This window comes from Thunnus maccoyii, chromosome 21 (assembly GCF_910596095.1).
Source record: "Thunnus maccoyii chromosome 21, fThuMac1.1, whole genome shotgun sequence".
NCBI lineage: Eukaryota > Metazoa > Chordata > Actinopteri > Scombriformes > Scombridae > Thunnus > Thunnus maccoyii.
This window is the reverse complement of record NC_056553.1, coordinates 4,625,320-4,649,595: the sequence shown is the minus strand read 5'-3', so window position 1 is coordinate 4,649,595 and position 24,276 is coordinate 4,625,320. Positions and strand designations below refer to the sequence as shown.

General features: G+C 40.0%; 1 protein-coding gene across 6 annotated transcripts in view; it reads right to left on the bottom strand.

Annotated features, from left to right (window-relative positions):
* The window catches only part of rnf152 (ring finger protein 152), a 54,705-nt gene extending 35,805 nt beyond the window's left edge, over nt 1-18,900 (bottom strand). For all 6 annotated transcript variants that reach the window (XM_042399999.1, XM_042400005.1, XM_042400006.1 and 3 more), the window contains exon 1: nt 18,338-18,900. The gene's annotated coding sequence lies outside the window, so the exon portion shown is untranslated. The remainder of the gene's footprint in view (nt 1-18,337) is intronic.
* Nucleotides 18,901-24,276: the final 5,376 nt, after the last annotated feature.

Genomic DNA, 24,276 nt, shown 5'->3' with positions numbered 1-24,276 from the left:
AATGCCATATTTCAATCAATCCACAGCTGTTGAGAATTTTAACTCAAGACCAAAGTGTTGGACTGACAGACTTAGATTTGTGCCGCTGGCGTGGTGAAAAATCAAATAAACTCCCCTGCTGCTAATCTGCCTTTGAGCTTCATGCTGTCTTTCTTTTATCTGCCATCCATCTCAACTTTCCTTGATCACTCATCTCTCTTCTCTCCTTTATCTCTCTCTCTCTCTCCTCATCGCAGCTCTGTGCCAAGGCTTCATCCAGCTACGTCCCTTTAGGGGTTGTGTCCTTGTGTGCCAGAGGAAAAATGAGAAAAAAAATAAATAAAAAAAAAACAATTTCAATCACGGCAGGTGTGTGTTGTGACTCCTCTACCCTACAGACACAACACAGCATGCGGCCTTTTCCACTGAATGTCCCCAAACAAGCTCCAGCAGGTTCAAAAGGGGAGGTCACCCTGAAAAAACTAAAAGTTTAACAAAGACCTTCCCCTCCCAGGATAACAACCATATTAACAACTCCCCTCTTGGGCCACAGCCTGCAGGAACCTGACACAGAAAAAAAATAAATAAATAAAAAAATACACCTACTATAACCTGTCTGACTGCAGCTCAACTCGACTGCAGCCGCCACTGCAAGCCAATTTTTATGAGGTGAAATAGCTTTCAGATTCAATCCCCCAAGTCAAATCTAAAAGTAAAATTAGACGCCCGTGGTGAGGAAATGTGGACAGAGGCAGGGAGATATCTGCTTTCCTGGCCAGCAAAAACAGGACAGAGGACGCAAACAGAACCAAACTTCAACATCCAACTGAAATCACTTTTAATTATCCATCTTTGCACTCAAATATAATATCAACATGTTTTTTTAAATGCATTGGTAGTAGTTTTGTATTCTTACAATGAAGAAAAGGGTCATATATGGGGTAGTATTAAAGAGTAAGAACCAAACCAGCATCTAACAAGTCCTAAGCATAGACTGTATATAAATATGGACGATGCCACGTCTCCACTTCCTACCGCTATGGAGAAGTGAAGCCAAAATATCTCCTTTCAGGGAGCGGCCATCTTGCTTGAGTGACGTAATTTGGAGCCAGAGTCTGCGCGGTGGAGTCGGGCGCCTGACGGAGGTTTGAGAGCGGCTGTCACAGCTGTCAATCATGATGTCAGACCCCCTTTCTATATCATCAAATAACTAATTAAAAACAAACTTATAAGAAAAATGAGCACTTGGACAAACATCAGCATGATAAGAACTACCTGAAATGACAGAAACCATCTTTGGGAAAAATTTATTTGACGTGTACTTTGATTCTTTAGTTCGGCTCATGACCCATCCACTAACATGAAGGGAGGGGGACTTCCACCAGGTGGCGATCCAGATGTTTTGGCTTCAGTTCTGGGGAGCTATGACATCCATCTTTATATACAGTCTACTGTCCTAAGTGACATTTGCAAGTATGTTTACATGTTTAATGTGCTGCAGCTGAGCAGCTAATTAGCTATCTAGCAGCTAACTGACGTTAGCGGTGCACTTTTCCCCAGTGAATGTTTGTTTGGCGGCTCGTTCAACAAGCTAAGCTGCAGCACAAGACGTGTGTTCATGTTTGTAAGTTAGATAAGAGGGAGACTTTAGCAGGAAAGCTAATGTGGGTTGTTGTTCAGAGTCTGTGGCTCTTGTTGTGTAGCAGGATGCAATCAGGCTCAGTGTGACCGTCTGCTCTGACTATGATAGAACGACACGTTATCGCTTTAGTCAAGATTTACTTTGCCATGTCACAATAAGGACATAATGGAATTTATTTGAAATAATGTAAAACTACCCCTTAGTTTTAGATTATTTCAATTAAACACCATCATGAAATTTTAATATAAATTTCTCCCTTTTGGTTTCTGATTTTTTCTCAAAGGAGAACACAAGACAACTGATTCACAGAGCGGATATATATGCTAAAGTAGACAAAAAAAAGACACTTTATTTCAGTTGGACTATATAAATAAATAGCAGTGGATTTATCTTTCACAGCCTCTCCACAATCATTAAGTATACCATATGCTGCTGGTGTTGATATTCCTTTTCTCATGATGTTTTCATGAAGAGTGGTTGTCACAGATTGTGTCATGTCCCCGTAATAAATAATGAAGGCATGTGCGAGCCGGCGAGGCAGACAGCCCCAGATGTTGGAATAAAAAGGAAAATGGGTCAGGTGTCTCGCTGATGCTAACCACACGGCTACATGACGAGTATTCGGAGAACGGCTGATGACCATTTGTCAAAGCCCTTCATGCTTTAATCTATAAGCAAAACTGGTCACATGACAGCCATCAGTTCCACCTGAGCCGAGCTGTGCGTAAATTCAGAGCATGATGAGTCTATTGGCCGCAGTTTCATTAAAGGTCAAGAGGTCAGGTGCAGAGTTGTGTCACCTGTGTTGCGTTGTAAATGACTCCCAGGGGTCTTGTATATATCTCTGTCAATACATCATTCCCTGTGCAGGGGAGGTTATGTACTGTGGACCTTCACAGCTCAATGATGTTACACAGGCTCATCCATCTAAAATACCACACATCCATCACCCTCAGATGTATACCCCCCCCCAACTCCCCACCCCCCCACGGTCCAGGATCCCATTGGCATCTCATCAAAAGTGACACATAAAACCTCAACGAACGCCGTGGTGAAACGCTCCTCCAGCCAACATCAGACCATCATGCAAATCCTGATGTTCACAACGTGCGTCTCTCTCTCTCTCTCTCTCTCACTCTCTGTCTCTCTCTCTCTTATCGTAAATCGACCATAAAACAATCCCGCTCGTCAATCATATCCGGATCATTTGACAAATCACGCACCGGGCCCCTGTCAAATTAAAGCTCCTTATTCGGGGTAATAACAACAATTATCACTGCAAAGTTAAAGAGTCTCTTCTCTCATAAAACCCAATTACACACGAGGTTTATGAACGAAAACAAGATTTATTAACGCCTCTAAAAAAAGACGGCTCGTACTACAGGCTTGTGGCTTCACGATTAGTATTCTAACCATAACGAACATGACATGTATAGTGTCTATGATTTGTCTCGCTCTGTTAGCTTTCTTACACTACACTGACTGCCCATAAGTGTTACAAATTCTACAGTAATTTTTTTGTCTCAGTATCTCCCTGCATGGCTAAATAAATGTGCAACTCAGTCACGGTTAAGTCAAAAAATAAAAGACACGGCATGTTGCTGCGTGTATTCGATAAGAAGATAAAAATACAATCCAGGAAGTCCAGTTTAAATAATATGAGTCATGAGTTGAAGACTTACACTGGCAAAGACAATGCATCTGATAAGCTTGCACGCTGGTTAATAATACTATGAGGCAGGATTTCATAACTCTGGGAAGTTAACACAGGGGCAATAATTTTCCGCTGCAACTCAATGATAGCAGGGTAAACAATAGACTTTGCACAATACTACACCAGTTATGTAACAAGGGCTGTCAAATACATTTAAATGCATTTTTTCCATTTTGCATTAGCAAAGAGAAAAACAAATTGCTTAGTTTACTGAGAGCAACAGGGCATGTAATGGATAAGTGGCATTACAAGGCAGGTCCTGTTGCGTTTATATACTGATAATTTTGAATTTAAAAAACAGATCATTAATGACTGAACATTTAATTATTTGCCATGTTTAACTGGTGGTTTGAATTTCAAATAAAAAGTGACAGCCCTACTGTTACCCACCGCTGCTGGGATTGCATCGCGTTGCAGCAAAAGTTGAGTCGAGGTTAAAATCGACGTTATTCTGTTGAAGCTCTCCGTCGCTGATCCGAGACGGTGTTCTCTTTGAAATGAATGAGGGAGGCCGCGTTTGATCAAAATCGACCGCAGTACTACACAATAGATCTTTATTCTGCTCAGAAAATGAAAGCAGCTCTGATCAAATGAGCAATTATCAACGATGTGTCCGTCCGGCTGATTGATCTGATTGCAGAATTCTCTGTAAACACCTATCAGGGAACATTTTACACTCAAAAAAGCACCAGAAATTCATTTCAAGTGTTTTTCTAGTATTCTGCCATTTAAGAACATTATTAGAAAATAAATGGATCGGCCAAGATTACTACATCAATACTAATTGATGCAGATTACAGAGTTTTCCACATGGATTCATCTGCATTTCTGAAATACTGACTGATTAATTTCTGGTGCTTATGTTCCCAAACTGTACTATAACTGACTAATAATAAAGCCCTTCTCGAGTGTGATCCCTGTGTGTTCCAGCAGAAGTCACTGTCACAAGACAGTCGGTGGATTTTCAGGTGTATTATTGTATAAAGATGCTATAAAAGCCCGGAGTACTGAGGTGTGATGGCACCTCGCAGGTCAGTCCTCGGGGGAGATGACCCAATGACGCATGTCTGACAGCAGACTGCAGGTGACTCACAGGAGCACAAACCTTCATCCTGAAGGCTGGTACATGTTTCATGTTCCAACCGACTCGTGTGCAGTCGTGCACACATCATCAACACACACGAACACACAAACACAGTTATTTACTAATGACTGATCCTTTAATGGAGAAAGCACACACTTGAGTTCATACTCATTTACCTCTTCTGCATGGTATAAAATAGAATTTAGGTTGTGTAGTTGAAGAAATTAACCTCAAGTGTTTTCAGCAGCAACTGTTTAATGCACAATGATGAAATCATCCTTAATGTGCTGCTTGCAGTTGGTATTTCCACACTTCATACTGGTTTCATGAGGTCATTTATGTCATTGCACACTCAGGCAACAAAGCTAAAGCCTTTACCCAACATTTCATCTCATAATTAAGCATCAGCTGCTATAAGCATGTGCTGTACATCTAAGTAATAAACTGGACAAGAACAGAGTAGACTTGACATGTTATTGCAGGTTCACTCACTAAACACACTTTAGAGGAACCAAGCCATCATTGATTAATAGTCTATTAACTGACTGGTTGATCTTGTTGTCGATTTTGATAATCAAATAATTGATTCAGTCATTTTTCCAAACAAAACTATCAAACACTTGGTTTCCAGGTTCTTAAATGTGTTAAAGTGAGGATTTGCTGATTCTCTTTGATAGTAAGTGGGATATTTTTTAAATTTTGGACCTTTGCATCATCATCTTGTGTTCTGGGCAATTATGATGAGCATTTTTGTCACCATTTACTGCCATTACATAGTCTGAACAATTAATATAATACAATAAATCAAGAAAATAACTGGCAAATTAAATGATAATGAAAAAATTACCAAAATACTTCCAGCCATAGCTGATCGACACAAAAATTTCTAATTGATTCATAATTTAATTTATCAAGCAAAACTGCCAAACATTCTGTGTTTCCAGCTTTTAAAATATAAAGATTGAATATATTTGGGTTTTGGACTGTTGGTTGGACAAAACCAAGATGGATGTTTTTTTTGCATTTTCTAAACAATTAAATCAATAAACTGGAAAAACAATCCATAATCCACTGCATTTAGGGCATGATTGACATTTTTCATCATTTTCTGACATTTTAATCAATAATAAAGAAAAAAAAATTAATTCATAAAGACAAGAAGTTAGTTGCAGCTACTGTGCTTTACTGGCTACAAGTCAAATGTCTGTTATGAAAATGTTCAAAAAACAATCATCAACCAACCAATCAAACATCATTTTTGTCCAAACACCACCATATAACCTGTACATGAAGACATATAGACATTACAAAGATCCATCTATGCACAGACAACTAACTATACATCTAATAAGGCTACTGAAAGGTTCATTACACCCCATGAAGTCACTCTAAACTGGAGCCGTAAATGTTGCCAACAGAGACTAACCTACTGGACCTCCAACAGACTTGGTTTGATGAGATTTCCCATCCTAAAAAAAATAATAATGTGCATAATGGCACTTGTTTTATGTGTAAACACAACATTCACAGACATCATCCAGCCTTTAGTCAGTGAGTATCATGTACAGAGTGAAACCACCGCTGCGGATCTGAGTTTTCTTTCTTCTCGTTGACTTAATGGATTGTGAAAGCAAGGTAAATGATTTTCCTCCGACAACAGAGGATGCATTAGCCTTCACCATTCGTCACCGTTTACAATCCATCCTGCAAAGTGAAATAACAGCATCTATCATAGGAGGAGACACCCAACAAAACAACAGGAACACCAGGGGGACGATGATTGATTCAAATTGGATCCTTTTCAGGAATCCCGGACCGGAGAAAGAAACGAGCCGAGCCAGATGCCACAGGTCCACGGCATCCCCCACCCCTCCACCCCCTCCCCCCCACAAAAAAAGCATTAAAAACTGTCATTGAGGATAGATGGACAAGCCAGCGGGTGTATCAATATGCCTGTGTGTATGCACGCTAGTCATTTTAGATAGAGCGGCTAAACAAATCGAGTGTCAGGCGACAGGAGAGAGAAGCCTGCTGCAGACAATCAAATCACTGGTAGCAGTAAACTAAAAACACAATGATAACTGCATGAAATAACACATCTACTGGATGTGTGCTATTCTCCAAATGCGTCTCAATTTGTGGGATAACCTTGGAGGTCTAACACCAAGAGTTCATTCCGTCATCTTCCCTCAATTGCCACTTTAAACCTCATCCGCTTCTCATCTCTTCTTCTCTCCTGTTTTTTTTTTTTTTTTAAAAATGGCAAATTAAATTTACTCGCAGCAAACGCAGCCCTGTATTTCAGTCTGCACATTCACCCTCTCCTCCTGCTGAGGAGAAAATAAATCATCTATTTTTTTTTTTTTTTTTCTCTTTTACCCCCACCGGCGGATATGGAGACCTTAACTCATTACGGAAGGTCAAAGCTGGCACCCCATCAGTTGTCAGGAAGCTCTCAAAAAGAGCTTGAAATTGATTCATCATCAACAGCTCTCTCAGAGGGGGGATCATGTGACAAACATGATGAATAAAAATGCACAGATGCAGAGTGATGAGGAGAGGGAGGGATGGTGAAGGCCACAGCGGAGAGCTCATCACGAGATCTGAATATTCAGAGGCAGCTTTAGTCGATCTATGGTTTCAGAAACTGTTATTTTTTTTAATCGAAAGAGAACAAAGTGTGTGTAATTGAAAAGCGCAGATCCAGATTTACATCATGCTACAAAATTATTGTCAATTTTAGTTGGACTTTAAATGTTATTAAAGGCTGCGTTACAATCAAATAACACTATTTGTTGAACATAACCGACTCCTCTTGCTGACTGAAATGAACAATAAATGTCTGTAGGAGAAGGAGATATGGATGAAACACTGTCACTGTATATGCAATTTTAATATTGATATATACTGTGACAAGACATTGATGTCTGTTTTTGCTTAAATACATTACAAATTAAACCTATAATAACAGTAGCAACAAGTAGTGAACACAACTCAGACATATCATCATCTTTTAAGTTGATATGATGAACTTGTTAGCAAACAGTTGCTTATTTCCAACATTATCATTCATGTGGAGTCGTGTTTCTGTCCACCTGGTGAATCTAAGTCCAATATTCACTCTCTTTTAGCTCTGTTTTTATTCTCTACCAACTCCTGAGGGAAATATCTGGCTTTTTAGCTGCCAAAATGCTCCACTATGTTCACCAGCTAGTCTACAGCTAACTGTGTCTGTTTGCCGTTTGGTGCTGAGCAGGTAGTGTGCAGTGGCTTTTTACAGCTTTTTCTCCAAAAACAGCTGCCTGCTGCGGCTAAAAACGATGCCATGAGAGCGCTGAGAAGTTGCAGGCAGACAGATAAACAATGAGCTGAAACTCAGACACTGTCATTTCATGCATTGCTGTTATAAGAAATATCAATTATAGCCACAAAATTTCAGCATCTCGAGGTGTATTGCAGAGTATATTGTCACCACCCACCTCTAAATGCCTGTTTGGTAATCATCCACATGAATAATGATATTTCTTGTCATACATAGTGATATGATACTGAATACTAATGTTGATGTTGTCTAAAATGATACAGAAACATTGTAGGCTCACATATAAAACATGCAAACTGCATATTTTACTACATATAAGATTCTGGATACCTTTAAGCAGCTGTATTTTGTTACAGAGAATTTTTCTGGTTCTTTATATGAACCAGACAATTACCCAGTCTAGACTATTCATGCAGCCTCAGAGACCAAACACAGTCGTCTGTTGATACTGAATGTTAAATAGGAGCAGTAAACTGCTGCATGGATGAGAACCAGCGGTCTCGTGGGTCGCCGCTGGGATCGCTCTCTGCTGAGTGAAATTATTATTTGTTTTCTTAACTTCAGGTAGCGCAGCAGTAAACAAACTGTCCTTCTAATGGTTCTCACGTCTGTCTGAACAGGCGTCTCAGTGTTTCCTGTCACTTCCTGTTTTGGTTTTCTCTGCTTGTGCTAGACCTTGCCACTTCCCCCCTCTCTGAGCCTTATCTATTACATGAAAAAGCAACTCACGCTGCAGATAATGATTGTGAAATTAAAAAACACTGGATTAACGCAGTAAGAAGTGCACATTATCTTGTCTTGTTCCTTCAAGATTTCAACAGCAGGGGAAGACGTGTTGCAAAAGCCTTGATGCGCATTTGCTCGGGCGGAAGAGCTTGCAAAACAAAGCATTGCTGCATCAGGAGAGCAAGTTTACTGTATTTTATTATCCGTCCTTCCTCTTGCCTCAGAAAATCCCCTCACAACTAAAGCAGGCATCACACATTTTTCCATCCGAGCTGTGAAACTTCGGTCCTCTAATGACAAAAAACAACCCAGTGGATGTCCGAGTAAACAAAGTGCATAAAAAAACACCGTCTAAAAAAGTCTGCTGCAAGGATATGAAGAAAACAAGACAACAGTTTGTGAGCTGTGGGCGCAGGAAAAAAAAAAACTGAATAAATATGGTAAAACTCCTCACACAAATTACCCAAGATCCCGTAAAGGCCACTTTCTCCCAACAGATGGGAACCAATTAGCCACCTGACTCCCAGAAAACACTTGGGCAGCCATGTGGAGCCAAGATGCAAATGAAGCAGAGGGAAAGGTGGAAGCGGACCTGCCAACGTCTTGGGAGAGGAGAAATTAATGAAGGAGACAGCGGAGGTGCAGTTTTGGAAATGGGAAGAGAATAAAGTGGGAAATGATGTATGGAGGGCTCGCGGAGTTGGACTGAAAGGTCCCTAAAGAGGTTACAGAAACAACGAGCGGGAGGGCGAAAATATCTGATGATGGAGAACGTCGTCTAATCCCGCAGGCGGTGAATCCTCCATCAGCCGACATCAACATCAGCGCAACATATTCAATTTGAGGCTAACATGGAATCATTGATCTAGTTAATGAACATCTTGTCATATTTATTTAACTGATGCAGTGACTAGACCAGAGGCTGCTAGAGCTGCACAACAACACAACTTTCAATCATGATTTTGAGGGTTAAACCCAGTCGTGCTCCTTAAAATTAGGCAGAATCAAGTTTATCCCAAACTCCATGGCGAATACTGAAATGTTAAACTTCAAAAACAAAGCTTCAAAACGAGCCTCGTTAGCTTGACTAGACACCAAAGGGTTGTAAGTGGTAGGGATTGCAGTTTGATATCATTTTAGCTAACCTGAATCATATCTGCTTATGTTCAGCCTTCAAAAATGGTAAATAACTAAAATGTAATGGGAACCCTACTGTGTATGTATGTATGTGTGATTTTTTGTGTAAAATGTCTGCATCATGGAAGAAAATAAGCTATTATAACTTGCACAAAACATTTATTATCAGTCATAGATGTTAGCTGGCTACGTTAACTGTCTTTAGTTATGACGGTCCCTTAAACTGTGATGTCAATAGTTACATCTTGGGGTGTATTTATGTAGTAACAACTAATCTATGTAGTGACTAGCTTGTTTTAATGTAGGGATACATAAATCTCCACTCTGTAAACACCTGTATAACTAAGCTAAGTTAGACCACAACTAGTCATTTGTTTCTGGTGCGACTAGTTGTGGGCAGAATTTCAGTTCCTGTTTTGGCTCAAACTGAGGAATACAGCAAATGTCTGTGCTTTACTTGATAGAAGCATCTGGTGAGAGACAATGGTAGCAGTATGGGATAACAGAAATAAGAAATGATGACAGCTTTGCAAGGGATCAAACATTTAGAATCATCCCCAAGCTTAAAAATAATCTGAAATATATTATTTTTTATACTACTTGACATAATTCAACTTATCTAAAAGCATGAAAATCATCAAAATTGGAGAAACACCATTATGAAAGCCTTTGAAAATGCAAAGAATGATCCAAAAAACCTGCATGGGAATCTAAAAAACAAGCTGCCTGTTTCAATTTTACACGGAATAAACCTTCAACCCTTTTCTGATGTCAGACTTAAGGCATCAGATTTCAAATGTCTCACATCCATCCAAAGTAAAAGAGAAAGAGAATAAAGGCTGGAATAAGATTCCAGGACAAGTTAAGCTCCGAAGAACGATTTCAAAGCTGTGAACGTGTCTAAAGCTTTGTGCCTCTGCAAACTCAAATGCAATGTTTACCTTCATTCCCTCTGACTGCTCACACAAGGCATCAGGCAGCTGTTAGATAAAGCCAAGTAAATATTGGTAGGTGTAGGTGATGTAAGGCGACATATTCCCCAAGAGATTTAGTCGCACTGGCGGCAACAACTGAATTCTATTGGTTTGCATAATCTGGAGCTCGTCCAAGGTTTTCTAAAATTAGTATCAGACACGGATATTAAACGACAGTCTTTCTTGTTTGCTTCTGTTGGGGTTTTATTACTGGTTTGATAGCATTGCACAGGACCTTGTTTGAAGAGCTTTTACAGCATCATAACTTTAAACAGGTTGATTTGATGTATAGTACAAAATATCCAAAACTCCTCTACAATCTAATGCAATTCAAAACATTTGGACCCCAGCTTGCACAAAGAGTGAGGTATTCCACTGTGTTTCATTGCTTATTTTCTATCCATCCTATCAAAAGGCAGTTAAAGCAGAATCTAGTTCGTTTTCCCCTTGGTGCAACTCGTTTGGGCAGACCAAAACAACCGTACCAAGACCCTTTGAGCAACTGGTCTCAAATGAATTCTGGAGTGGTTCATTTTCTGGTGGGAACATGATCAGACCTTCACCTTGCAGGTGTACTCTACAGGTTTGAGCTAAACGGCTCCCAAAGCCAGGTGTGATTTACATGCTGGGATGCACATGAGCAAAATCCACAGTTCCTAGTGAAACAAAGTACGTTGCATTTGGTTGGGGGACCTTCTTCCTGTGATTACGTTCCTGCTCCAGCTCCAGATACAACCAATTGAGGCATTTTGGTTCCCTTGAATTTTCTTCCTACCAATTCAGACTCAAACAAAATAATTATAGGCTTGAAAACACCCTTTTACTACACTGATTAAAGTATATGGACACCCAAACATCTTATCCCAAAACCACGAGCATTAATCTGCTGCTGTAACAGGCTCCACTCTTCTGGTTTCAGGCTTTTCCTGCAGATTTTGGAACCTTGCCGCAGGGATTTACTCCCATTCAGCCACAAGAGCTTTAGTTAGGTCCAACACTGATGTTGGGCGATAAAGCCTGGCTCACGTTTGGAGCTCCAGTTCATCCCAAAGGTGTTGGATGGGATTGAGGTCAGGGCTCTGTGCAAGTCAGTCAAATTCTTCCGGAACAAACTTGGAAACCATTATGGACCTGGCTTGGTGCACATGTTGAAACAGGAAAGGGACAAAAGACCAGCACACTATAGTCTAAAATATAATCATATGCTGTAGCATTAAGATTCCCCTTCACTTGGACTATGGGACTAACCATTAATAACAGCCCAAGACCAAAATACACACTGTCCACATACTTTTGGTCATATAATCAGGGTTGGAAAGTCATCAGGAGTGAAAAAGCTGACAAAGATGTGAACCCCCTAGTGGTGTCTGGGGGGGATGCACCCCCTGGGAAGAAAATGTTTTACATATAAGCTTTAAAATATGGATTAACAGTCGATTATAAGGAAAAACTCACCCTAGAATTAATGTAATCTTACTCCTACAGAAGTAATGTAAGGGGGACATCGGTTCAGGGCACTTAAAAAAATAAATAAACAGCCAAGAGAGTGCAGAGCCGGGTCCAAAATTGTATTAAAGTGCATTGCATCCACTATGCAATAAAGTTCCAGGGTTTCCCACAGGATTTTGTTTTGCTCTTGTAAACAATTTTGTGCTCTTGTAAACAATTTTGTGCTCTAGTAAACAATTTAATCATAAACACATTGGTTGTATAGATATGAACGGTGATGACACAGAAAATATGACCAACTATTACAACTATTTTCTGACATTGTTTTGTGTTCATTACTTATTTTTGCTGAAAACAGGAGGACAAAAAATTACAGCTGCATTGATTAATCAATTAGTCAATTGACAGAAAGTCAATTGGCAACTATTTTGATAACCAAATAATCATTTTTTTAAGGACAAAAAGCCAGAAATGTATTTGTTGTAGCTTCTAAAATATGAAGATTTTAAAGAGGTGGTGCACACAAAAACATGTTTTTTGAGCTGTAAACTAAATTATATGACTGTACTGTGATGAAACACATCAATGCCGCTATTAATATTGACATTGACACCAAATTTATCAAAATCGACCTGTCATCTGCTGTTAAAATCACCCTGGAGAGGTTCGGCTAATGCTGACGTAGAGTTGATCGTTTGCGAGTTCTCTACGTCATGAAATTTATATAAATGGTAGAATGACAACGCCCGACTCCACCAGCCCCGAGCTCATTTTCAAATACATGCTGATTGATAGAGACAGTTTGTTTTAGCTTCAGGAGCTAACGGCAGCTAACAGTGGCGGTGGCCTGCTGGAGGGGGTTTCCACTGTCTGCGACTGTCTGGCTGAGAGCCACAAAAACATCAGAAATCCTCCTCACATCCTCTCCGGCTGTCTGTTCCTGCGGTTATCAGCTGGTAAAAATCTTGTTTTAAAACGTTAACCTGCAGTGAGGAACTTTTACATATAAATGAAGCTCTTGCCAAACAAGTTCACACAATGCAGATTAAGCCTATCACAGCCAGATAAATCTCTCTGTATTTCACAGTATACAGAGTTTTTAAATCTCATGTTGGGAGGTTCCAGCTTGAACGGGGATAAAATAATTGAATCATGTGGCTCTTCTAGACTTTCCAAATATTATCAGACCAAATGGATCAAATGGATATTGAAACAAGTCATTTCGCGGGGGTTGTGTGCTGCTCACGGCAATTAATCCACCGTTTTACAGCTGCAACAGTAGTGACGGAGTCTGCTACAGCCTAGCCTATGACGTAAGCACATGTTGATGTGTTTTTGTAATTACTCTCACTGCCAGAAGGGGGAGACAAAAGTCCTGCACTCCAGCTTTAAATCGTGATGTAACCGGAGCTCCACTGCTGCGGTTGAACAGGTTCAGTAACAGCTCCAGTTACTCCGCGATTTAACGTTTTAAAAACAAGTTTTTAACCAGCTGATATCTGCAGGAACACACAGCCGGAGAATTGAAGAGCTCCAGGGCGAGACACGAGGAGGACTTCTGTTGTTATTGCGGCTGCCAGCTCTGACTTCTGGGTTGTTTAAATGTCGATGAACTGTTTGTCTTCCTCTCATTATTATTATTATTATGTCACTGAGCAACTCCTGCCTCACACAACCACGCTTTGCTGAAGTAACGGTGCAAAACACAACGTTAGAGATCTTTCATGTTATTATGAGAAGTATATTTTCGGTTATTTCAAATTAAACTGCCCCGTCCCCCCCGGCTATTTCAAAAAGTCATCAGATCTACACGAATCACACAAATTACATAATTTGGATTCAAAATGGCAATTCACACCAAGAGGTGACAATGTTTGCACCCCTGATAATGTGTCTTATCTCATTCTTATCTCATCCCTCCTGAGGGCTGTAAAGGCGGTGGAGCCTCTCCTAGCATGTGTTTGGGTAAATGTGGGGTCTATCATAGTAATACATCTTCAAAACAACAAAAATGGCTTCATCTTCCTGTAGGCATTCATGATATTTATCCACCTTAATGCATACAGTATATATTCCCCACCTAATAAACAAAGTGCTTCATATATTTCCTGAGTCAATTATCTTATCTTGTTTCAACAACTTGCATTTGAATGACTGTGATAAGCGTTTTCTTGCCAGCTCCAGACCTTTGCTCCTTCTCATGTTGTTCTACGTTTGCCTTTGTATTAGTGAAATGCCTCAGCAGCTTTTAAACGACTGTATAAGCCCAAATCTATGAGAGGTTTAATAGAACATTTATTGTTTTTGTTTCGTTTATTTGTCTAAGTGAGAACAATGCCATTTGGACTCAAAGCTCTGAAAACGTGACTCGTCATCTAACATTAGGAGCAATCACAGAAAAGGTTTTAAAGGTAAAATCCAGCTTCCTCTTTGTGTACGCTTAATCTCGAGCTGTATAAACACACTAATAGCACAGTCAAATCCATCACGTTTCACTTAAAAGTGCAGGGTGCAATCAGATTTGTTTTGACTGCCCGCCCCTCACTGCCAAAAATCTCGAACCTGGCAGGTTGACAGGTTACCACTACTCCTTCCAATAAACAAGCGACTTATAAATTCATGTGCCTGTTGTTTAGAGGAATGGCTTAAAGTCAGACGGTGTGAACTTTAACAAATCGAAAACAAAAATGCAGCAACGTAAACATTCCTACAATGGTTTGAGCCAAAGAATACAAACTGGAGATGTGAACTTGGCCAGACAGTGATGGTTAGTTTAGAGAAAAGATTTTGTCTATCTATCTCTGCATGGATGACTACACTGTCTGAACTCTTATGTAGAGTAGAACTATTTGTCCTTCGTCGCCCAGTTTGACAAACTTGTTGTTCTTGTAACATGCGGACATGTTTGTACTTGCTACTACATTGTCTACTGATGAGTCAACAGCACTGATCCTTGTTCATTTATTGCACTTGGCAAACACTTATAAATACCATGTAAATATTCACATTACTTATGTAATTATCCACCAATGGATTAGAGATACTGGGAAAGGAACAAAAGTTCAAGTGACAACCTCCAACAAGTCACATTTGATATGGGGCTGCAATTCATTTTCATTACCAATTATTTTTCAGTTAACCACTTCTTCACTGTCCACGGTTTAATGAGCATCACAAACAAAGCTGAATAACCCCAACAGGAACCCAAAAACCTCCAAGCTTAATCACCAATACGCTTCAAATAAAGTGCTTGTTGGATCGTCAAACGGCGTCTGAAGACCCCTCCCTCCACACCATTCCAACATTGAGATTGGGGTGGGATGGGCAGCGTCTGACAACTTTTGTAACTTTCCAAAAGCAACAATCATGACCAATTCATCCAACGATTGGGCCCAAGGACTGCTTACCGTCGCAAAGGCCACCAGAGTCCCGTTTGACCCAACACATGATCAAACTTGTATCTTTTGATTTGTTAAATGAGTCAACATTAACGTGAGATGTTGTAAATTTGGTGGTACGGGCCCCTGCTGTCCAGAGGATCTGAATGTCTCTGAAGCTCTTTTTTCTACTACTTCACGTTGTTCTTTTTGTGTGAACACCCGAGTGCAACACCATGAATGCCTTTGAGAAGAGACTCTCCAAAAGTAGGCGCCATTATCCCCATTTGTACAACTTATCACGTCTAGCACCTCTCTATGACAGCATGTGTCCTTGAGTCTTGGCATTTGGAGCAGCTACAGTATAAACTAGCTCTGCAACTAACCATTATTTTCATTATCGATTCATCTGTCTATTATTTTCTCGTTTGATTGATTAGTTGTTTGGCCTATAAAATGTCAGAAAATGGTGAAAATGGTTTCCCAAAGCTCCTTTAGTCCCAACTAACAGTCCACAACCAAAAGATATTCAGTTTACTATCATAAAAGACAATGGAAACCAAAAAATTTAATTATTAATTAAAGATTAATCGATTATCCAAATCATTGGCGATTAATTTTCTGTCAACTGACTAATCCTTGCAGCTGTGGGATATACCCCTTTGACTTTAGACCTGGTTGAACTAGCTCAACGGAGGCATAGTGAACCTTTTACTGTGTCAATAAAGCACAATATCAACTGACATTGAGGTCAGTACTGCTTTATATAATCTAATCTTGAGGCTCCTCTTGCTGAAATGATTAGTTGATTGATCAATTAGTTGATTGACAGAAGAATAATCAGCGACTTTTTTGATAATGGGTGAATCATTCATCATTCTTAAAGCACAAAGGCCAAATATTCTGTTTCCAGCTTCTCAGTTATGAGGATTTGCTGCTATTTCTTGTATAATGTGATAATAAACTGAATATATTTGGATTTTGTGCTGTTGGTCAGACAAAACAAGACACAACATTTTAGACTAAACAATTCAAAGGTTAATCAAGAAAGTAATTGGCAGATTAACTGATAATGAAAATAATTATTAGTTGCAGCCAGAGGGACCTTGATTGTTTCAGTTTTGTGTGCGGACGTCGCACATATACCTGAATTAATTCGAGTTTCATCAAAATACCGCACAGAAAACCAGGCACCAGGTGTTTGTGCACACTGCACAGAGAGCGGAGGAACTCATTTTCGCCCCCAAGGCCTTCTAACCAGTTAATCCAGCAACGATCACAAGTCGCCTGAGCCCAAAGTGACATCTCCAAATTCCTTTGTTTTGTCCAAACAGCACACAAAACCTGAAAGGTATTCAATTAACAACAATATGAAAAAGAGGAAAGCAACAAATCCTCCAAAGTTTGAGAAGCATCAAATGTTTGGCATTTTGCTTCAGCTCTGTGTTGTGGTTTTCAGTAAATGCAGTAAATAGCATAAAAGTCAATTACATTAAGCTTTTGTTCATGTTCTTTTACAGTCGATACCAGCTGAAGGCCACTGCAGTGACACAGGAAGTGAAACAGACAATAGGGGATGTGAGGTTGCCTCCTATACAGCTATAAGCACAATGTCGGCCATAAATGATGCACACTTTGATAAGAGTCATGTGTGTCATCATCAGTTTGAGACACAAAGAAAAAACTGCAGGGAATTATTTTACAGGCAAGGAGGAAACAGCTCACAAAAGCAGTAAAGGTTTACTGCTCGCAGAACAAGAAATCAAACATGACATAAACTCTCATTCGAACACAGTAATCCTGCAGGCAATTAAGTTAGCAGGAGAATTAAGGAAGAGTTGACACATCCTAAATATTGGATGAAGTCCAGCACCAGCAAATCAGGCTTTATAAAAAAAAAAAAAAAAAACATCACGGGGGGGATTACAAGGAGGAAGACTTAGATACAAATGTAATGGGAAGTGAGGAAGGCATCATTCAGTCTTCATGCAGAAAATCCTGCTCATCTGACCCATTTTTTTTAAGCATTTCACAAAACTGAAACAAACAAGCGGCTGCATCAGGCTGTGCATAGACGGCCTGTGACACAGCTGGAGCACTCATCAATTCTACTCCTGCTCCTAAAAAACACACTGGAGAGGGAAACAAGCCACTTATAGTTCATTATCACCTTGCGGTTCCACTCCAGAGGTGGTCGAAAGTAAAGATAATTTTAATAAAAAACAGAATTTTTAACTTTCAATTCAGCACTGAACATGAAGATGGTGATGGGAGTGGGTGGCAGCAGGGTGTCACTAAACCACACACACACACACACACAAAAAGCAATAATTCCTCTTTATGTGAATGCAGAGTCCATGCAGGAGAGAGATAAAAAAAAAAAAAAAAAAGTTATTTGCTTTTTCTTAATCAGATCCAATCACTGTAACAATGGGTGACAATGTCATTAGTGCAAACTGGCCAGACAGACTGTAGCTGTGTGCTGAAGGTGTAGGAATCCGGATAACAACACAAAGGCGATAGTAAGACAATAGGAACATAGTGTAAGGAAATGTTAAACCACAGAATGTGTGAGCTGGAGAGAATATGTGAGAATAAAACTCACGCATATCATCAAAAATACTATCAAAGTGCAGATTGCACAGTGTTTTTCTTCCATTACGCGCACCTGAATTAACGTTTTAATCAAGCATCTCGTGTTCAATGACTGGTCGAACACGCTGCACAACGCAAAAGTGAGCAGACAAAGCCAAACAAGAAAGGATGCTGCTCCCACCTTTCACACGGCAAAAACAAAGCGAACCCTCCCCTCGGAAATAACTTTGTTTCGTTTTTCCTCGCCGCTCCGAAGCGCCTTTTCAAGCCGGACTCCAAGACAATAAACCATCTTTTTTTATATATATATAAGGCAGAGAAGAGGAGGGACAGCTCACCTTTTGTTGGGTTCCTCTGTAGGGGTAACAGCGGCAGCCGTCCGTCCGTCTGTCTGCGGGTGTCTGCTCTCCTCCGCTCCTCTGTACATTTAAACGGGGCAGCAGCGGCGATTGCGAAATTGTTGACGCGCGCGCGCTTCGCCTTGTTTAGTGGGCGGCGTGGCTGTTTCACTGTTTTCTTCCTATGTTTCAAACCAGCGAAAAAACACCCGAGAAGCCCTCCCACTCCCTCCACTCGCGCGTTACTGGCTCAGCCTCCCTCCCTCTCTCTCTCTCTCTCTCTCTCTCTCTCTCTCTCTCTCTCAGAAAGCGGATACGCCCTCTTACTGTAAAAGAAAGAAAAAAAAAAAAAAAACATATGTACACATTACAGGCTTCAAGTCCTGCAGGTATTAACAAGCTCAGGTTTGCGGTGTGATGATGATGATGATGTCCGGAGGTGAGCAGCCCCGAGCAGGCAGCCAGGAGTCCTGCTGCACCGCTGCGCTCCGGAGGCTTTGGAGGAGAAGACTGCACTGCAAAAAATGTCTATCTTAACAGTGAAGTGTCAACAGAGGCGCACACATGGGGGGCACAGGCTGGCCTTTATTCCTTTAAACATTTCTTTAAAAATAAATCTTTATTTAGCCAGGAAAGGGTAGCCCCAGTTGGACATCTTAATGCTTCATGTTTATCCAAATGAGATAGCAGAGACACAAATGACGCCTCTGAGGGGACATTTGGGCAAAGATATTTACTCAAGTACTGTACAATTTTTAGGTACTTGTACTTTACGAGAGTATCTCACTTTTCTGCTACTTCAGTACATTTCAGAGGGAAACAGCTACGGTTACTTCCTTTACACATTCAGATTTTACAGACAAAAACATCACAATTAGCTTAAAAAATACAGTGCATTGTTTGGATTGCAATCTCTCACATAAGTTTCTATTTAAATCTTTAGATCTTTAGATTTTTTTTTTTTCAGATTTATCTTGAGACCCTGTGGAGGGGGTCTGAACCATAGGTTGGGAACCACTAGCAAGCTGAAACTAGCTCCGCCTGGACCAGCTACAACAGTATGTCTGCATGAGAATCAATAATCTAATATTGCCATATAAAATAATATATCAGTCACATGAGTAGGCCTATTTATACTTTTTATACTTATACTGATATTATACTTTCTATATTTTATTGATAATACTTACATGTACTTCTATTGAAGACAATTTTGAATGCAAAAGTTTGACTTATAACGGAGTACTTTTACATCATTGTATTAATAGTTTTACTTAAGTAAAGGATGCTGCCACTGGTTGACCCAGTTCCCCCTCTGGTCAGCCAGACTCACCATCTTTTCAGCCCAAATGCCTCCCAGTTGGACCAGATTCCCCTCTGTTGGGACGAGTTTCATCCCATTAAAGGCTCAGCTGCTGCTAAGTTGTGCCCCGAGCAAAAAGATCTTTACTGCACCTTATAAAATTTCTTTGACTTCCCTCAGGGTTGACCCTGGCCTCAAGGGGTCCCTTCCTAATTCAACATCCACCCTTGAAAACCAGGTTCCATATGGGACTCTCTGAGGTAAGGTGGGGCCCTGGGCAGAGCGCCCACTCTACTCCGACTGCTAATGACTGCTAGGAGGTCATGTGAATTTGAGGGTGTGCTCTATTTTCTTTTAAGTAAAAATATATCAGACATACAGTACGGTGAAAAGTTTGGACACACGTTCTAGAGGATGGGAAGGTCTGACTGGTTTTATATATTTAGTCTTAGAAACCTCCCGTGACCCCGTCTGCATGTAGGCAGCAGGGAAGAGCAGCACTGCATCAGAGAGCGTCTGTTTGTTAATATGTTGTAGATCTCTTCAAATAATTCATGGATAAAGTTATAAAATAACTCACTATTCAAGTTTTGGTAGCAAAGTGCTCAAACTGTAGCTGCAAATGATTTATTATGAAAGAATGCAAAAAAAATTATGAAACCACAAGATTATGCATGAAGTATTTTTGATCGTATTGGAATATTTTGTTCTGCTTACGCCCCTGAAATAATTACAACAAAAAAACTTACTGAACCTGCTGAATCATGCAGACTTAAATCATTTTAAGTGAAATATGTCACCTGTAGAACGACATCAATACACTTATTTCCATTGCAGTCTGCTGTCCAGTGACAATATCTTGAAACACGGCAGTGTAAGAGAATATTTAATCACATGACGCAAAAACTGATTTAGTGAATGTCAACCTCAGTTTAGGAAAGCTTCTACATTTGCTCTTCTAAATGTCTGATGGTCAACTTTCCCATAAACATTGTCCAGCATGAAGGACGTGATGCATTTTGGAATAAATATCAGAAGTATATTAAAGCAAGACGTCCCTTGAATTGGTAAGAATTAGCGATTGATGGTTAAAACTCAAACTTTCTCAACAGAGGGGGGTCTCCTAGCAGCCTGGAGCTCAGAGCACCAACCATGAACCCCAACATCCCTGGTTCATGTCCAGCTGTGGATCTCTGTCTCTTCCATCATTCCCTGTCATCTCTCCACTGTCGTCTACCTAATAAAGTCGTAAAATGCACTCTTGTGGTAGAAAAAAACACCCACAATGTCAAACTAATTTTAGCTTGAATGACTTGCTCAGATGGACATTTTTTGCAGTGTGCAGCTGCTCAGTTAGCTCTCTAAAGAAACCTGAAAGTGTGTCTTCTGCAAGTCAAGTTAGGACAGATTTGCCTTATTTGGACTGATTATCTGTCTGCTACAGACGAGGGCTGCGTGCATTTTGAGGTGAATAAACCCTTATCATCATGTTAGTAAAATACAAGCATGCTTCCTGACATAAGACACTAGACAAGAGTAGAGTCTTGCTAATGCTTCATAGGAAGATTAAAAAACACAAGATTTTATGATAAAGTCGGTTTTAATTCTCTGCTGAGCATCCAGACACATTCCCACTGCTCCTCTGAGAGTATTACAGGAACATTATAAAGATCTTCTGTCACTGAAAGAGCTCTGATTTGCTGTAAAAAAAAAAAAAAAATCATTTCACCAGCATCAGACTGAACACTATAATTAAATGCGGTGACCGGAGTATAATTAAAAGCGGTTGCAATTACGTTTTTTCGCAGGAAGACGAGTGCGATATTTGCAGGGATGTCTCACAGTTTTTGGGTTAAATTATTAAAGGGAACCCTGAGGATGCATTTAACAAGATGCTATATTTATATGTGTGTGTGCGTGCGAATGTGTGTGTTTGAATATCTTAGGAGCCACCTGGGCTGCAGGCCCTGAGCCTCGGTCCCTCTGGACTTCACTGATGGTATCGCTGCAGTGTAAGCAGTCTTTGATATATTTGCTTTAATTATGGAGGATAATGAATTTAAATTTGTGATGCATCAAGGCTCTGAAATGGCAACCAACCCCCCCACCACCCCCCCGGAGCCCGTAAATGTCTGATACCGCTTCAGGCTCCGGGGGAGTTAGGGGAAATCTTATACAAGACTGAGTTAATGAAAATAGATAGGCCTCTGAAATGCTAATGTTGACTTTTGGTGCCTAAATGTGACTGCGGCACATCGGACACACCGAGCCGCAGAGGCCCATTGGTTCAAATGCATTGGTGTGAGTGTGTGTGTGAGTGTGTGTGTTCAAGAGACACACTTCTCTAGGGCGAGTAAAGTTAACCTTTGGCTTACCCTCACATAAGTGCGGTACATTCTGTTCTTCGCTCATAGACAAATTGCTCTGCAGAAACCAACAAATTGTGCTTCTGAGATCAATCGCATGGAACAAAAAGAGGAAAAAAAATAAAACATTCACTTCATTCTGTCGGCAGAGCAGCGAAGCTTAACTCTGCCCCAATTTCTCACCCTTTGTTTCACACATACACACACACACATACACATACATAAAAAAAAATAAATAAAAAAATGATACGAGCATGAGTTCTGCTCTGCGTCGACATCCGCATTCGCTCCCATCCGCCCACGTGTATCCGAGCCGCTGGCAATTAATTAAAGGAACCACATGCACGGCTCAGCCGGCTTGTCAGGCCTGCCAGTCATCAGCACGGCGTGACAATGATCTGACCATCACCGGCTTAATTGGCATTCGGAGGACGTGCTCTCCTCCTCGCTCACTGTAGGCTAAATAAACACACAGGCAGGCAGGATGCAACCTTCAGTCCTCATTTCTCTTGATCAATAACCCTGCAACACCACGTCTGACAGGCGGTAACAGCTACAAGAGCTTTTTTTTTTTTTTTTACTAACCTCTGTGCTGTTATTTTGTGTTCTCAAACAATTACAAATTCACAGTAGACATGCTGCTGAAAACAATTAGACATTTCTGTAGAGGTGGAAAAAGTGGATGTTTTTTTTCTGATGGAAACTTTTGGGGCTTTTTTGCTGAAAGGGATGAAGAGACAGGAGAAGAAGAGCAGGATCAGTTCTGCTTCACCGCCTACGTTTTCCCAACTTGTTTGGGTATTTAAACCGACTACCGTCTTGTTGTAAACATGTCTCTAACCTCCAGACTTTCTCCAGAAATACATTTAATGGTAGATGATAAACAAGACTATAGGTCAGACTGGTTTATGCCACTATGAAGGTTGAGCAGCAGTGAGATTAGCTCAGTTATACCTTTAAGTTGTGGTAACTTGTAATGGAAATAATTTAGATGACACTCCTTTCCTGTCATATGTTTATAAATGTATTCATACTCTGCTTGTTCTTGTTTTCTGTACTTCCTCCTTTACTCTCTCACAGGGTCCGCCGGGGGGTCTACCGAGTCTAGAAGCCTTCTCTGAACAACCGCTGTCTTCCTGCGCCACCATTACCGTCTGCCGGTCACTACACTGTTCACATCTCAGTTGGTGGTGTGAAGTTTTACTACTACTATGTATTATGTCCATATATTCAGTGCCAATGAAGCGTGACCGACTTGTAGAAGAAGATGTAAGCGTGATGGTCGGCATGTCGCACGTCTGACTTTCATGCCAGTTAGTTTTTCCACATTTTTATGAACTGTAACCAGGATCTTTCTGTTTTAAACCTTAAACTACAGCTGAAACCATTAGTCATTCAATCAATCTGTCAATCAGAAAAATAAAAATTTCAACTAGTTTGATGATTGTTGTTTAATTGTTTCAGGCATTTTTTAAGTATAAACACTATAAGGAAGTATATTACTATTCCATGACATTATAGTCAAAATGAATTGATAAAATAATCCATATATTACTCTATGAGGACTATTATCATTAATTGCAGCTTTAACCTTAACCCTATGCTAACCTTAACAAAGTGTTAAGTTATTAAATCAATTTGTTGATCAACAGAAAATATCAATTTCAACTTGTTTGATAATCAATTGATTGGGATTTTTAGGGAGTTGAGCTTCTACAATGTGAATATTTGATGCTTTTCTCTGTTTATATCATCATAAATGTTATATCTTTGTATGTCGGTTGGATAAAACAAGATTTCACACAGGTAAAGGAAATTATGATGAGCTTTTTGATTACTTTCTGACTTTATAGTTAAAACAATTAATCAACTAATTGAGAAAATAATCTGCAGATCATTCAATAATGGAAAAAATCATTACCTAACCCACATCATACATTAACCATATTCTATTTGTCTATCTCTCCCTAACTTAACACATACTACATTTACCATATGTAGATATTACAAAGAGTAAGAATTCTTAAAATGTTGCATAAGGTGTAAGGTACTTAACGTTATCCAAAATCGTGTTTTTGCAGAATCATTCAATGGTGAGAGTCGGACCGAGTAGAGACGGACAAGTTCTGCTTCACCGCCTACGTTTTCAAAACTTGTCCGAGCATTTAAACCACCAACAACCATCAACTCATAAGTCTTCAGGCCTTCTATGAAAATACTTGTTAGGGTCGAAAGATCATAACTGACAAACTTTATTTAACAGCAGGACA